The sequence below is a fragment of the Epinephelus moara genome, chromosome 3, assembly GCF_006386435.1.
Source record: "Epinephelus moara isolate mb chromosome 3, YSFRI_EMoa_1.0, whole genome shotgun sequence".
Lineage (NCBI taxonomy): Eukaryota > Metazoa > Chordata > Actinopteri > Perciformes > Serranidae > Epinephelus > Epinephelus moara.
The window spans coordinates 9256947-9271482 of NC_065508.1; positions in this window are offsets into that span (position 1 = coordinate 9256947).

Consider the following 14536-nt stretch of genomic DNA (forward strand, 5'->3'; position numbering starts at 1 on the left):
CAGCAAAAATCAATTGTACCCAAATCAAAACGCCCTCCTATGCTCTCTGCAAATAAGAGGAAACTCCAATCCCCCAAGTAACTCTCGCTACTGTATAGCTTGCTACATAGCTTGCTTGTATAGCTAGCTACATCTTGCCTGTGTGTAAAGTATACTCAGTAGTCAGCGCAGGTAGAGAATATGCATGTGCAAATGTGTCTAAATTGTTCACATTATTAAATATAGAAATTCTGCAAGTGTGTCCTTATTTTCATTTGTCTCTTGAATCCTCCCATTTTCCTCTCAAAGATCCAAGCACTGGGAGTTTTCTTACCCTTTTAACAAGGAAAGGCTTCTGAGGTCACGTTCCTATTTGCAGAGGAAACCTCAGGGAGTAGCTGCATGTGAAGGAATGGTTACACTAATTCACACACTCACACCTGGGAGCTGCCCAGTGTTATCACAGCATTATACTGCAGTTACACTGAAGAACTGAGGGATCTAAATGCACTTGCACAGTGAGACTACCTTTTTCAAAACAAATCTGTTTCAGATCTCAGGGCTTGTCTTGACAATTCAAAATCAACCACATAAAAGTCCCAGCAAAACATACCCCAAATCTGTATCTGTGATCAGCTAGTGCTTTTTCTAGTGATGCTCATTCAGAACTGCTACACACCCTTCACAGGATTGCAGTCCTATAGTTCCACCAAACTTACCACAATGACATTATCTATGAGATTTACGATCCTGGTCAATGATCCTAAACTACAGTTAAGAGCCTTAATAAATATAATACGCTCTGTTGACCCCCGAGCCTATCGTGTCCAGGAGCTGCTGTTACAGCCAACAGAGACATTTGTTCTAAAGGACGTACAGAAGTCACAAAAAGTCCACTTTTTCCATTTGCACTCTTTTAACTTAAACTGATTTTCACCCATTTATTTTGGAACTCCTCTGGAGTGTGTCCTTGTTTTCATATTCATGCTTTTACTTTCAATCCAATGACAATCTGCTAGAAGGGCATCGCTGATGCATTACTTGTTTGGAATAAATCAAATCTGCGAAAAGCTAAAAGAACTTTAAGGCTATCAACTTGATGGAATTGGGGACTGTGAAAAGTGCCACTGGCAGAGTTTGCCTGGGTTGTTGACACTTTAGAGGTTCAGACTCTGTGACCTGCTCATGTATTCACAAAATACTGAAAGACTGACCAATAAATTGGGTTGCTTAAAGATGGAATGCATGATTTTTATCCCATGCATTAGGAAACAGTAGCCATCACTTTGGTGATCTTCAATATACAGTGGTGGGTCTAAAGTTTGATTTCCATCATAAGTAACCCATAGATTTATAAAAAGGGGGGGTGGAGGTGAACATTTACAGGTTTCTGTACTTTACAGTAGGCTATAATGTAAGAAAAAAACATGAAATAACAAAAGCTCACTGAATTATGGAAGATTTCAACAAGAATTGGTCATTTCCCAAGTCTTTGGTTGGCACACAATTGTTTAATAACAATTAATCCTCTACATAAATCATCCACTGTAAGTGTAACTTGGAAGACTCACAACAAAACACTTCCAATATGCCAGAGACCGTAAGTTCAGAGGAAATGGTGGGGTCAAGAAGAAGCCTGAGAAACATGGACAGCAAGGAACAGACAGAAAGAGAGCTAGTAATTTGGATGAGATGGAATGAGATGATAATTAAATGCCTTTACAGTAGTCATGCAGTGGGGGAGGTAGATGAAAAGAAGCAGAGCAATAGCAAAGTCCCTGGGGAGAAGAAGTCATACAGAAGAGGAGTGATGGTAATGAAGGAGGGAGTTAGAAAAAGGAAGAGGCTGTGACCAACGCAAAGACAATAAAGTGGAGGGAGTTAATTCAGTCGACCAGGTTCCAGAAGTAATAGTCTTCTCCATTTGCTGCATAGACAATGATTCGGATTGATGACAGACACGTGGAGCACTGACAAGACTTAGATGGGTATGAAACTACAGTTGAACAAGTAGCTGTCGTAGAAAGATACGTGTTTATCTGATGACAAGTCAAAGTTACAAGTACGACTCTGTGCATAAACCTCAAGAGAGAATAGAGCTGGGTATCAGTACTTAATACCTTGATGGTATCAACCAAAATAGCCAAGTACCAAGTGGTATAAAACCTTCCAGGTGAAACAATACCTGCGTTCGATCCTTTTTGTACCCATATCTAGAAAAAAATGACTATTTGTATGGTTTTTGCTTGCATCCAATCACCAAAAGCCATGATGGGTATCAAATTAAGTAGAAAAAAAAGTATCAAACAAAGTACTCAATTGGTGTTGGTATCACTGTAAGGGTACTGGTATTTAAACAACACCTAGCCCTAGGAGAGAAGTCTACTGCGACTCCCAAGGAGCCATTCGGCAAAAATATCCTTTTACCAACCTTAAACTTATTTTGTCCACACCATTAAAAGCAAGGTGAAGTCTAATATCAAACTTTGTAGAGAAATGATTTTACATTCAGAAGTTTATATCAATTACATTTCACTGTATAGGTCCATGTGAACACTTTGTATCAGATTGCATTGTATTTACTAGGGGTGTAACTATCTGTCCATCGAGTCAATGATCAATGACCCAATCCGATCATTGATAAGAAGTGAAAATATCAATCCACATCATCATCATCTTTAGGATGTGCCTTTGTTTTGACATTCTGTGTCAGCGTCATAGCCAGCATAGTCAGAGCCAGGAAGCTAACAGCAAGCAGCCAACAGAAATACAATGAGGATAACGCTTTTTATTCTGGAATAAATCACCAGTGTGGAAATATTTTCGATTTCTGAGAAAAGATGGGTCAACAGCAAAAGCACATGCCATATGCAAACAACTCTGTTATGAGATAAAATGAAGTCTCACTCTGCTAACATCTTGCAGCATCACAGCAACATTAGCTGCTCTGTTTCAATGTTAGGCTGAAAAACATGCACACTGGCTGAAATTTAACCGTGCTGTTCTGTCCAGAGATGCAGTGACTTGGGGGGAGTAAGAAAAAGTATAAATAATTTATGTAATTAGTTAAGCTATCATTAGAGGAGCCACTAAGCTAATTTCTGCAATCTTAAACTGCTTAAGCTGACAATGAGCAACTAGTAAAAAAAGAATTGTTTTGTCTCTGAACCCTAACAGTTATTATTGAGCCGAATTTCATACTTTTGTTAAATTATGTTGTTGTTGATCTATGTTGTATGGCTTTTGGGAGAGGTTTGCCTTTGGGGCTTTAAGCCAAATGGCTCTGGAGTTTTAGGAAAAAGATCACCATTAGGATATCAGCACCGATCACGTTATTTTTACAAAATCGGAATCGGTAATAAAAGATCGGAGGAATCAAAACCACAAAAATGGCCAGGTTTTTCATCTATGTTGTTCATTGTTGCCTCAGCTTTCCAATGTATGTAGGTTCAGCGGCCCCTGCTTCTCTCTTTATTCCGAGCAACACAGCCACACCTAGTGGCGGAACCTCGCCTACCACAGCCCTACGGCAACTCTAGAGGGACAATTTGTTTACAAGTCAGAATTTGTTTACATTTTGTGCTGCTGAACCACCGATAAGCTTTTTGGATACTATTTAAATAAAAAACAAACCTTATGAGACAACTTGGATGCATTCTTTTTTTCTTTCTTAATGCTTTGCAAAGTATCGGATCGGACTCGGTTTCAAAATAAAGGACTTGGTATCGGATCTGATGCAAAAAAAAATGTGATCGGGACATCCCTAATCACCATATAGGTTTCTTCTTATCCCATGTGCTGTTTTATGTGTGTTTATGGAGTCCATTTAAAGTAAACTTTACTGCACTGAACTGGTTATAAGTATTTACATTTTTTGTGGTGTTTTCAAAAAAGAATGGGATGGCAGTTTCTTCTATAACAGACTGTCCTAAATGGACATATGATATCGTCTCATATCAACTGTAGGCAGCTGAATTGAATCAAATGGAAATTGTATTGTGGCAGACTTTGTAATATCGGCACATATTGTATCGTTGTCCAAAGAATCAATATGATATATTGTGATGAAACTAGTGATTTACACCCCTAGTATTTAGAACAATATACCATACCAAACTGACAAAAAAATGTACCTCAACATAGAAATACACAAGTCCAAATGCAAAATTATTTTGCATCTAACATTCCGGGTTTACTGAAGACTGTCTGTCTCTCCATTGGATTACTGTCATCATTTTGTAAAGAGGTCTAGCCCATTTTATACTACATGACAAGCACATGTCACAGTTGAAAAATGAAGAGGCTGAGATAGCAGTGAATTGCTTCAGCTTGTCAGCAGTCAACACGAGGTGAGAATATTTAACCAAGCAGACCTGGGGGAGTGATTCATTGTGTTGCCAGATTCGATTTCAATAAAATCTCATTTCAGGCTTTTGTTCCAAACAGGTTATTTTTTAATGCTTCATAAAAACTGTGAGAAAGGTGTTTAGTCAAACTGTGCTTAACTGTAGTTACCTGCCATCCATCCATTTTAGACTAGAGAGAGTATTTGAAAATAAGTGGATAAAAGATGATACCTTTTAGGAGAAAAGCAACTCAACAAAAACAAACTAATAAAAGAAGTTCCGACAGATAATTCAAGAGCACTCCTAAAATCTTTAAATGTTTTGTGTTGTTTCTTTTACAAAAGCAGTTGATTCTCCTTTCTGCTTTTGATCAGCCTCTCTGTATTCTGGTAGCTCCGAGAAAGGAAACCAACAAAGGGCATCAGTCCATCACAGACAAGAGAGGTGACCTTGCTATGATGGGAAAGATCTGCTGCTCCTGTTGGTAACAGTAACATTTCTCCCTCCAACAAAACAACGAGAGACTGTAGATGCAGAGGTCCCTTAGCAGAGCAAAGAGTAAGCAATGTTAAAAGACAGCCAGACATATGCAAAACATCTGATTAAAGAGGAATCTGCACTGCATCAAAATGAGACATGAGGCAAACAAAAACATCAGCCAGTCTTTGGTCAAAGGTTGCCTGTAGCCTGCCATTTTAGGCCTATTATAGCCTCCATCCTTACTCATCTGTCAATTATACTGTATCTAATGTGTACATTGTTAAAATTTTATTGTATAGACTTGGGCAACTGTGGATCAGGAGGCAGAGTGAGTCACCAATTAGCAGATCGGTGGTTCGTCCCTGGCTCCTGTAGTTGACATGTTGAAGTATCCTTGGGCAAGATGCTGAAGCCCAAATTGCGTGAGTGCATGTGAATGTTTAGGTGAGCAGGTGGCACCTTGAATGGTAACCTCAGCCACCAGTGTATGAATCTATGTGTGTGTGTATGGGTGAACGTGACATGTAGTGTAAAAGCGCTTTGAGGTTGGAAGACCAAAAAGGTGCTTGTCCATTTAATAAATATATACATTTATTTGATTTATTTGAAATCAAACAAAACATGCAAACAATAAAAACAAAGGCAATATAAAAAATAAAACAAAGCAACAAAAAGAAACTAAAACATAGAGCAAATACAGGCCACTGAGGCTTAAAACAGAAAAATACCAGGGAACAAGCATTGGACAATTCAGGGTGGGACAAAGGCCATTTTGAAATGATGGGTCTTCAGGTGTTTTTTAAACATTTCGAAAGAGAGCGCAGACCGTAAACCTAATAAAGTGTTGGAGCCACTATTTCAAAGACGCGATCACCTTTTGTTTTGAGTCTGCATTAGGGGGCAGCCAGTAGGTCCTGTTCTGAAGACCTAAAGGTCCTCCCTGACAATATATGGATGGAGAAGATCACTAATGTCTTCAGGTACCTGACCGTGGAGGGCTCTATATGTAAGAATCTTGAAGTGAATCCTGCACCTGATGGGAAGCCAGTGTAAAGATCCATCCATCCATTTCAATGTTAGATGAGCTTTTAGCCTTGTTAGCCAGTGTTGCAAGAGAAGTTACATAGTAAGAATGTGAGGGTTATGGTGGTGAATGTATTTGTAGCATGTCTGACGTTAACCTCTTGCTACATACCTGAAATTAATGTTTGTCTTTTCGTAGACCATAACCACAATCTGTCCCTCGTCTTGCATGGGTAGACCTATCTCACATTGTGCCAGCACTGAAAAAAATATCTGGTTGTATCCATCATGACTCCTCACTATTATATTTCTTTAAACCAATTATAATAGTCTTGGGCAGAGCTACACACAAATGCGGCAATGATGTTCCTGCTAGACCTGTCGCGATATGCGATGTCGGTTAATTGTACGGTAAATTCAAAGGGAGACGGTAACTTTTCCGGCCGCGATTAAGTGCCGTACTCATGCGTGTTTGTTTTCCTCGTCTCTCTCCACCAAAGAGACTGGACGACAAGAGCATTCACTGCCATGCATCGTCTGGCAGCCAGGTGAGTTGGTTCATTAGCATAATGAACGGAGGGAAAGCTCTTGTCATCGAGTGTCTTTGTGTCTGTGGGGGAGGCGGGGCTATGGGCTACACACACTTTCTTCGTGAGGGTGAGATGAGGCGAAGAAAAAAAAAACAGTTGACCGTAAGAGAAAGACAGGGAACTTGTTCCTAAACCAAATGCCACGGCCCCTGTGGGGGAGCCCAGTAATTTGGACGAGCCGGTGTGCCGGGTTTGTTCTAAAACCATCTCAACAAAAAGAGCGAATACGACCTTACGACTTATGACTTAACAGCACACCTGAGAGTGAGACACTGGCAGTCTATTTTTTTGCATTTATTTATTTATTTCGATATTTTTACGTGTTATTTCGGATATTTAAATTTTATTTTTTGCAATCCTAAATATTCTTGTTCAATAAATGTTTATTTCTCTTTAAAAGGGTGCACTTGCATCATTATCCCTTTATTATGATTATATAAGTTTAAAAAATGGTCTAAAAACAGCAAAATTACAACAATAATAAAAATGGCCTTAAAAGCACAATATTGTGCAATATTATCGCTTATCGCAATAATTTCTGACGCAATTAATCGCCCAGCAGAATTTGTTATCGTGACAGGCCTAGCCCCTGCAAAACAGTGTTCAGTGGAAACTTGTTTTGGTGGAGATTAAATGATGTGTTAGTATGTAGGTTGCTGACTCAAAAGTAATTGTTGTTTCACGCAGCACTAAAATAAAGTATGGAGACAGGTCTGGCGGTGCAAGACTAGATTCACATGGCGATGGGGATTTTGAAAATGGTTACACATCTGAAAAAGGCAGCTAATGACAGTTGTCATAACCACAGTCTACATCCTGTGAGCCAGACTAATCTCTACGTAACCTTAACCGACGCCTCATCTCAACCATTCTTTTTTTTAACAATTTGCCATAACCACGATCACACCTTGTAGAAAGTGAAAACTGAATGTAAATCATTTACATTATTTATCAGACAAAGTTGTCACACATTATCAGGTTCCAGCTGCTCCCATGTCAGAATTTGCTGCTTTTCTCCTTTTCTGTGATATTTAATCAAATTTTGGGGGGGGTTGGGGTGCTGGTCAGACAATGCAAGTAAATTGAAACACATCAACTGATGCCCATGGCACACACCAGACACCCTACGCAGACAGAAGAAATGGTCAGGGTACAGTAACCAGGATGTGGCGAGCTCGGGAGTGAATGTGATAACCGCAGAGTGGTGATGCTCTTTAATGTTGGAAAATAGGTCGGTGGCATATGAAACACCCCTGGTTATACTTTGACAGCATCATTCACTACAGTTCCTCTGCAGTGTGTATTCCCACAGACTACTGTATCCTGTCCCCATAAGAATGTCATGAGGATTCATTATCAAACATGTAAAGAGTGCTAAAATAGTTTTCTATTCTGTTGTCGATGAAATCCCAAAATGCATGCTGTTGAAGAAAGTTAATAGCCAATAGACAAATGACACCTCTATCATGGTTTTGTCATGTTATAAATTATTCTCACTAAGTGTGAGCTGCAGGGAAGCTCTGTTGTTTCAAACAAAGCGATCCCGAGTATCCGTAATGGAGCTGTTCATTATTAAACAAAGGCCTAAATGGAACATGCATTAGGGGAAATGAAGACACAGAGGCATTCACTGTGTCAAAGGATCACAGAGAAGAGGTGCTGAGACTTATTATGCTTCAGTCTGGTCACATTCAATACCAAAGTCTTTTGTCGACATTGTCTCTTAAGGAGTATCAGCTGAATGAAAACAAATGTACATTATAAAAGTTTAGCTTGCTCAATGGCAATCTCTTGTTGCTTCATGAGTTTAATCGACTACTTCAGAGAGAGGGGGTGAGCCAGAGACACTTGGCCGCTGATAACTAGGCTACTAATACTGTTGGCCTCGAGGATACTCAGAGTTTTTGAAAAGTTAACATTTTTCAGAATAAAAGTGTCCCAAACTTCTACACTGAAAGCTGTCTCTCGAGTAATTTCATCCATGGTTGCTAGTTCAAAAAAAAAAAAAAAAACTTCAGCGATAGCTCTCTAGAAAGTAGGCCGACTTTAATTGAATCACAGAAACAGGAAAAAGGTTTTTAATTTGTTAATCTTGAGGCAAAGCATGAACGGTGCAAATTATTTAATTAGCGATGACTGCCGCAGTGAAGGATGCCTACATGACTCGCTTAATAATTTTGATTTACCTCAACGGTAAGCCTGGAGTCGGCACTGAACATCCTACCTTTGCTTTTCTCTGTCTCTTCTGAAAATAGGCACCCAGGCTGAGCTAATTTATTTTTGACTGGAGCCTATGTGAGAGCCAGATGTAAAGAGAAGGAGCTATAGTGACATGGAACATCGTTGCCATGGCACTCTAGATAAGGGCACAGGCAAGAAATTATTTATTTCCCTTTTTCAGCTTTAAAGTTTACTTTTAAATCCAGATTTTGTGAAACAGCACAACTATGAGAGTGACTTTAACTGACATCCCCAACTCAGTGCTCAAGCCTCCAGAAGTTTTGGACATTTCATTTCAACTCAACATAGATGCCTTTCCTGCTGCGCCGGAGGTCTGTCAATTTAAGTTCAAGTCAGTGAGTCACACAGAAGTTATAGGGTTCGATGTGAAGTCACTGCCAGCCTTCCACTGAAGAGGTGCAATACACTTAATAACAACAGGTACTTTCCTTTAAAGGAAGAGTGTGTAAGATTTAGGGGGATATAGTGGCATCTAGTGGTGAGAGCTGCATATTGCAACCAGCTGAAACTTCTCCTGGTCAGAATTACATCAATGTTTATTATTCAGAGGGTTTTTACACAGAGCGGAATCAGACCAAGCAGACCAGGTGATTTAAACTGGAAAAAAAATACTGAATAATGCAGTTTCACATTAAAAATCAGTGTGTCTCCAACACTGTTTGGCTGGGCTCAGCCTTAGGGATAGGGTAAGGAACTCGGACATCCGGAGGGAAGGATCAGTTGAGGTGGTTCGGGCATCTGATCAGGATGCTTCCTGGGAGCCGCCCGCTGGAGTTGTTTCTGGCACGTCCCACTGGCAAGAGGCCCCGGGGTAGACCCAGAACTCGCTGGAGGGACTACATATCTCATCTGGCCTGGGAACACCTTGGGGTCCCCCAGGAGGAGCTGGAAAGCATTGCTGGGGAGTGGGACGTCTGGGGTGCTTTGCTTGGCCTGCTGCTCCTGCGACCCGGCCCGAATAAGCGGTTGAAAATGGATGGATAGATGGATGTTTGGCATGTCAGACACGAGCCACTAGCCTAGGACCTGCAAATATGTGCTATCCTATCAGTATGAACACTGAATAAACCAGCCCCATGTTAAAAAAATCAGTGTTATCATTGGGGAGGGGGCTGGTAACTATGGAGGGCGACATAAATGACCCTATCTAGAGCCAGTATTCTGTTTGTCCATTCTGGGCTACTGTAGAAACATAGAAAAGCAACATGGTAATCTCCTGAGACAAGGATCTGCGACACACTGAACCTTCAATACTGGAAACTACATAAAAGACATATGATTCTAAACTAATTACTGCACATCTCCTTGGCCAATCAGAATTAATTGCAAATTCAGAGGTTATGATATAAAAACCAGCATTCAAAAAGTGTTTTTATTTTCTAACACACACTCTTCTGACCTCAAAGCCAGTTGCATTAAAGAGAAACGGGTGAATTTCATGGTGGTAAAGGTTAAGCTTTAGTATGTGCACGTAATAGGTGTACTCATATGTATTATATATGACGATATGCTAATGTAATAGCAAACAATAAAATGGCACTATATTCTTACAGAGTGCCCTTTAGCCTCATAATAAAAGGTCTGACCCACACACACACAGATATTTGTGCAAGATACTAAATCCAGGCGCCCTTCTAATGTATGGCTATGAACTTTACTTTATGGATTTGACTTTACCCCCGTGCATACTGAATCATGTCTTGCTCCACTGTCTTACGAAGCATTAGCATATAGGTGATATGACAACCAGGCAAGTCACCTAAGGCAGTGAGAGATGAGGGCAACGTTAATAAGTACAAAAAGTAGCCACTGCACTGGTAATGTTTCCCATCTGTATTCCCCTGCACATTATCACCCTCAGTTCATATCTCTCATGCACGCTTATTCCCAAGGCAGCAGAAGATCAAATCCTGCTGTGGCAGTGATGGATTACTCAGAAAATGCTTACAAATTGTCTTGGTAATGACAAAAGAGATCTGGGCTGGGATATGAATTATAAACTCATAACAAGGTATACGTGTGACACTGGATCTAGTTACTCAAAATAACGGCACTGCCATTAAAAGAACTCTAATCTCTGTTTTCTGCCAGGTTACCATGTGGATATTTGGCCTTATGGCAATCCTCGTCTTCCTCTGACTTCTGAGCTGTCCAAGCAGGCCGGACAAGAAGAAAGAAATCTGGGCATTACACAGCCAAACCAAACTGAAGGGAGCTCAGCCTAAGCTGGAAGCACAAGTATAACTCTCTTAAACAAATTAAGTATTGAGCGTTGCTGATTCAGCCAAATTTCAAAACTCAGGGTTTGCCAACAAAGCCGCTGAGAAACACTTTGATGCAGGATTTTCACTCTACCCTTGTAAAACTCTGACGGGAAGAGTAACTAAGGCTAAATCTGGTGGGGGAAAAAACTCATATCCTTCTGAAAGCAAGGAACACAGGAGTCTAAAAAAAAGGGAAGGATTTCACCAAAATTAAATAACGTGGCTAGTGACAAGATGTTTAAATGTCAAGACCGATCCCCAAGGTGCTCTTTAGATGCTGACTTCACCCTCAGTTGATCCAGTGGAGCTGCTCTGTGACTGCTAGTAAAGGCCTGCAAAAATGAATGTGCCACCCTGCCATTCCCTTCAGGTAACCCATCTCAGTTCAATAAACAAAACAAAGCTCTGTTACTTCCCTTGTTAAATAAGGATGATAAAGCCTCAGAGTATGAAAATCTTGACTGAATGGTTCCATGCACCGTATCTTAAAGGAGCTGTATGCAACATTAAAAGCATATCTATGATTCAGAGTCTGGGGCGGGATAGTCTGCACACTGTTCTCAACATTGAGGTGGCTAAGCCAGCTAGCAACTAACCATGCTAACTCAATAAACAGCAGTAACAAAGATAACAGTGCTGACAGAGCCAACATTGTTACCTAGGCAAGGGGAGGGCACTTCTGCAATGACATATACAGATCAGCGGAATCTATCGTATGAGTGCAGTGCAGTAGTGTTGGGCACAGTAGTTATTTAGATGTTACTGAATCACTAGAATCAGTTCACTAAAAAGATTCGTTCAGAAGATTCGTTCACCGGCGGGAGGAGCCTGCGACTCCGACTCACTGAACTGATACATGGCTGAACGATTCATGTTTCAGTTCCGGGAGTGGAGACGGCCGGGAGCGCTATGTTGCTTTGACAAACACGTTTGTAAAAATAAACTTGTTTATAAATCATGATGTTTTAAGTGTCCTGTACTATATATAGTAGGCTATCGTAAATGAACACTGTTTAGAATGAGGGTTTTTTAACTGGTCTATTTGGCAAATTAGGCTGAGGGCTCACGTACACTGCACTCACTGTGCAGTACGTTCAGTCGCACTGTGACTCAACGAACGTGGCGTGCTACAGTACCAGTACTTTCAGTGAGTGATCCGTTCACTGAACGTACTGCAGATCACGGTCACTTAACATGCACACTTTTGCACAGTTACCTCGTAATGAGAGGATCTGACAGTCTCAGCCACACGTCTTCTCAAACTGCGGGTTTTATACACTACTTGTTATATGTTGTGTTATACTGTACGTGAGTTGTTGCTTGCTGTGGCAATTTAGCAAAGTTAAAAAAAAGTTATTTCTCTCCGGGATCAATAAAGTGCCTATTACACTTGAACACACCACACCCCCCAGTCTCCGTCGCTGCAGCTGCTGCTCTGCACTGACTGGTGAGTCTCACTCTTCTCATTACTGCTGCCAGCCTAAAGTTTTAAGTTTGTTTATCTGGAAACTAAATCTGTTAAAACAATGGGGAAGTGTGTGTATATGTTCATGTGGCTTGACTCCTGGCTACATTAGCCGTTAGCTTGGAGAAAACGGTCCCCATGAAAGTGTATCCCTGAGAGGAAATGATTTGAATCACCCAGGGAGAGTGTCATTCACCGAGTGATTTGTTCACCGAGTGATTCGTCAGGCAGGTAGGCGGTCCCTCCCTCCCTGTAGCCTGGCTGTCTCCGCCTCGCGAGTGATTCATCATTCACACAGACTGAATCGGCAGTTCCACTTCGGGCCTGTATGCTCGCTGCTGAGAGCTCAACTGAACTGAGAAAGGAAGGAATCAGTTCTGGAAGTGATTCAGTTCAGTACGTTCACTTAAAAGATTCGTTCTTTTGAACGACATGTTCGCGACCGACACAACACTACAGTGTAGAGCGTTGGCCTAGTGGGACACCCAGGGATCCACATGTATGACTACCACAACAACCCACAGAGGGAGTGTGACCTCATTCTCTGTTCAAGACACCGTTACTTCACCATGTCTTTACATAGCAAATGGTGGTTTGCTGCTATATTAATGATCTGAATGTGACATCCATCTTCTTTAAAGAAAGAAGCTTAGAGAGCTATTGTGACTGACAGGGTAGCTTCCAAGGTACAATACATCACCAACAAGTTGTCCCTAACTTAACAAGTTTCTTGAACCAAAGCTCTGTGCTACTTTCTGGTGTGCAGGCCTTGACACAGAACAACAAAACCAGCCAATTTTAACGCAAAACATGTTGTTTCTAGTTATATTCCTTGCAAATACTGTTAAAATATGTATATGTGAAAGCCGAAAATGCATTCCATACTCAGGCCTAAATAGCAACACCTACTGACACAACATGTATTTTAATTAGTGATGCACCGTTTAAAGGAGTGTTGCAGACGACGCTGAATCGAGTTCTCTCCCTCTAACAGTCAACAGTGTGTTTGTAATCCTGTTTGCAACACATACACTGTCAGGCAAAGCTAAGAAGACAGCAAGCCAGAGTTGCATGCGCACACACACGCACACACACACACACACACACACACACAAACACACACACAAACACACACACACACACACACACACACAGCTGCTTATGCAAGCTGCAAGGTAAGCAGTGTACTTTAAGCTAAAATTGCCTCCGCTATACACTTGCAAAAAGTTGGCAAGAGCATGGTGTTCAAGAAAGGAAAAGGAAAGAGCAGAGAGGGAGAGGCACGGGCGAAAAGGATCAAGGAGGGCGAAGGAGAAAGAGGGGGGAGAGGACAGGGGTGTGGGTAACTCAACAAATTGGATATCAAATTAGATTATGAGGTTGAACATGTCTTTTTGTGCACTCAGGCCTTCTCGCTTTGTCTCGTTCTCTATCTGTTTCTCCCCCTGTCACACCTGACTAAGAGACAATAATGTGAGAGGATAGTGTGCATTTCGCCACAGTGAAACGCTTTATCCTTGGCCACCTTCCACTTTGTACACAAATAGACATACACACAAAGAAGCACACACATACTGGTGGTGGTGTGTCAGCTCCACTAAAGAAAGAGAGATTGACTTGCAACGTCATCTCCTACCACCATTCTGTTATCTCTCACTTTCCATTTTTCACCGCTCTATAGTACAAGGTGTACATGGGCTGCAGTGTGCCTGACCTGAGAAAACAAATCAAACACTGAAACGATACACTGCCACACCAAAACATACAAAATAATTCAAAACATCTTTTAGAAATTTCTGGATCCAAGAGTTTTGCTGCAAATACTTAAGTGGAGGGAGTGGGTGGTGTGAGGCTTCATTGTAGAAAACTCCACTCCCAACAACAAACACAACATAACAGCCTTTTTTGTTGCTGTCATTCATGAGCTTTTGTCAGAGTGGGTTGCTGTTTCTCTTCACAGAGGCAGAGTTCACTGGTAGGTTGTGGGTTTTATAAGGAGATGTGAACACACAACAACATCTCAGTGAGGGCGACAGAAATGTGTGTGTTTGCGTCAAACTAGAAGCCCCTCTGTCGGATTTGGATCAACTGGCTGAGATTGGGCCGAACATGCCACAGCAAAAAAACTGCCCCAAAGCTGACACATAC